The following is a 3,722-nucleotide window of genomic DNA, read 5'->3' as shown; positions in this document are numbered from 1 at the left end:
ACACATTTCAGCCTGTACTTGTATAGCCTTTATTCTATATTCTGGTCTGAGGAAATTTATCAGTGACAGCACGGGGAGCAATCCACTGTATTTTACAAATAAATACGTACTCAAAGCAGTCAAAATCCAGATACACCCATCAATGACAAATGATTACCTCAAAGCATGTGCTATGGACTATGAAATAAACAATGCTAGGTGCCATTTACGTCTGTCACTTTCAACTTATTTCACAGCAAATTGGGATTATTTGGGGGAAAGTAGAGGGGTACCAATACTTGTTGCCACATCTGCACATCTACCTAACTTACAATGCCTTATTGATAAGGAGAGCAGCAGCCATCTTGTCTCAGACAAATCACTCATTTTCACTTTACATTTTTTTCTAAGCACAGCCTAGTCTCCATAACAGCAAAAGATGCAAATTCTTCATCTGTAATCATCCAGAGTGAAACCTTTAAGCATCCCAGCCAGAGACTAATAGAGTCTGTGAATCTTGTTTCCATTACTAGGCTTGCAAATCACCAAATTCTAAATTTGGTATCCTCCCTGTTTAGTAATGGACTCCATGCTTAGAACATGCCTACAAAAAATGTCAAAGAGGCAAACCATACTGTAGTCCAAAGTTTTTCCACTGGGTGCCATACTCTATAAAGAATTCACTGAAAGACAAATATTCTGCTGGTGGTAATTCTTAAGCAGTTGGGTTACATGACCCAGATATTATCAAACCCTTCATGCCAACTACTCAAGCATTGAAATGACAAAGCACTGGGATGCCCGTTAGCCTGAAGACACTTCAGTTCTATTATTTAATGACTATTTTTTTTTTAAAAAGACTACAATTTCAGTGTGAAAAAAATAATGAACTTTAAGAAATGTCAGTTTTACTAACAGAAATTACAGTGTGAACACCTGAGTGTGACTATTGGATTTAAAAACTACATTTTAATAATGCTAGGGTTATGACATAAACTGACAAAAGTAGAAAAATACAACTCACAAATGACACGATCTCCTTAATCATCATATCCTGTTGGGAGGGAAGAATAGAGAATCCTTTCAACTTCTACATGTGAAAAATTTTGGCCATCCTACTTTGAGCCTAGTACATGTATTTTAATATATTTTAATTTTTTTTTACAATTACTATGCACAAAGTTAGGAAAACTACTCTTTGATGCACATTAAAAGGTACAATGTTTTGAGGTTCTCACTCACCATGTCCTCTTTCAAACAGAAAGAAGGATTATATTAGAATTAGAATAACAGAGTTGGAAGGTACCTTGTAGGTCATCTAGTCCAACCCCCCAATCCAAGTAGGAGACCCTACACCAGTGGTGGCGAACCTATGGCACAGGTGCCAGAGGCAGCACTCAGAGCTCTCTCTGTGGGCACACGTGCCATTGCCACAGCCTTGCCTCCCCCCGTGACCCCCTCTTCACCACCAGTCACCCCCGAGCATGGCCCACACAGAGCAGTGCAGCCAAGGACATGGCAGCCAGGCAGTGTAGACAAGACTCTGTCCTCATGCCCCATCGCGCACAGTTGATGCTGCAGGACGCAGGCAGAGAGCGTGGCTGCCATGGCGCTGCTGGGCGATCTGCGGTGGGCCCTGGAGGCGATGAGTGCCCCCGCGGGCAGTGGGGTGGGGCCGGGGCGGGGGCAGGGCAGGGGATGGAGTGGGGGTGGGGCCAGTTTTTGGGCACTCGGTCTCTAAAAGGTTTGCCATCACTGCCCTACACCATTTCTGACAGATGGCAGTCCAGTCTATTCTTGAAAGCTTCCAGTGATGAAACTCACACAACATCTGAAGTATATCTGTTCCAATTAAGGCCTAATGGAGATGCCTTCTTAAGGTTGATAGACATGCCAACAATTCTTAAATGAACTGGCCTAGGTATGGAACGACTATCTTGGTACAGAAAGCACCAAGCTTTAAAAGCTTTAGCATTTAAGTACCTCGCAATTTAAGGTTTGGTTTGGTTTCCGACTGATACGGCTGTACATATCTGATTCGATGGTATGTTGGCCCTGCGTTCACAGAATTTTTAATCATGATTTTCAATCAATGTTCCTGTTAGTTTATTTATTAATAATGCTAACTGCAACTGATAATTAAGTAGGCTGTTTAAGTTCAACTGAGCAAATGAGACAAAAACTCACCCCTGTACTGTCAGTTCTCTTGGTTCTTAAGTTTTATTTAATTATTAATTTTAATGCTTTTAATGTTTTTTTATATTTATGCTTTCCTGCCCTTTTAAGCCACCCAGAGTCACTTTGGATAGTGGGATGGGCGGCATATCAATTTAATAAATAAACAAATTGAATTTTATTCCCACTTTGAGATTGTTAAAATCCAATGAAATGTAGGAGCTCCCCTTTGGGGAGGGAGGGAGGGAGGAAGGAGTTCATTGAAATCTGCATTTTATGTAAAGCAACAGAAATTTGAGGCCTTAGTGTACTGTGCAGAAATTATATCTCATTTGGTGGCAGAATTCTGGTCGTACATGTGGGGGGGATCTATCCTTCCAACCTATGCAGAGCCTTTCTTTACAAAGGAACTATTACTGTAACACTGGTGTACATGAAAACTATTTTAGTATCAAATAACGCTTTGCATTTCAGTGAAAGCCTGAAAAACAGTAGAGAATATTCAGCCAACTAAAACTGATCATCAGCTTCCTGAAATAAGCTTCTGTCTCCATTAGTTGCTCCACATTTAAATTAGCACAACATATCAGCAATGCTTATGAGGTTACCAAACACTATAGTGTTATACAGAAACCAAGACAGACTCCTACCATAATTTCTGCTTCAGAATGTTAGGACTGGCAATCTTATTAATCTCTAATAAATGCATTATTTTAGTACCCATTCACATATGTCCACACACAGAGAGAGAAACAAACACTGTTTTCCACAAAAGGTCCCCAGAACAATTAGTGTAACTCCCAAAGTGAAAGGAACTCAAGTGGGCACAACAGTACAAAGTACAAAGAAAGCAACAGCCATGAGCAAAAGCCTCCCCAGCTGTGCTGGTATGGACTTTTGTTCATTATAAAACAGGTGGCTTAGTCCACAGATAATCAGAAGCCTAATAAAAGATTAATCAGGTGCAAAGTCAAGTAGCTATGGGAATCAAATAATTTAAATTATTATTATTAATTTTTATTTATAATTAATACAATAAAGAAAGCACAGTCAGTTCTATCTATCTACTTGATCACATAAGCCAGCAACTGGAGACCACACTCAGATGCAATAAAAGGCCAACTGATCAAACTTAAAATGACCCAGGGTCTGAACCATTCTGCACACAGACTTCAGTGAAGGAGTGAGATGCAATACTGCTCAAGCTCTATATGTACAGTATCATGCTCTGTGTTAAGAAATAATCTGACATGCAGTAAACAGTTAAAAGGGAACTCTCCTTCCACTTCGACACACTTTCATACAGTAAGGCCCTTTATAGTTTCTGTATTGTGCTAAAGAATATGAAATCACTTAAATATGAGCCAGTAGTGTGCTGCAGCTGCCAAAAAGGCCAACACAGTGCTAGGCTGCATTAACAGAGGGATAGAATCAAGATCACGTGAAGTATTAATACCACTTTACAATGCCTTGGTAAGGCCACACTTGGAATACTGCATCCAGTTTTGGTCACCACGATGTAAAAAAGATGTTGAGACTCTAGAAAGAGTACAGAGAAGAGCAACAAA

The sequence above is a fragment of the Protobothrops mucrosquamatus genome, unplaced genomic scaffold, assembly GCF_001527695.2.
Source record: "Protobothrops mucrosquamatus isolate PMUCROS unplaced genomic scaffold, P.Mucros_1.0 scaffold1134, whole genome shotgun sequence".
Lineage (NCBI taxonomy): Eukaryota > Metazoa > Chordata > Lepidosauria > Squamata > Viperidae > Protobothrops > Protobothrops mucrosquamatus.
The sequence above is the reverse complement of the archived record's forward strand: the minus strand, read 5'-3'. Positions refer to the sequence as shown.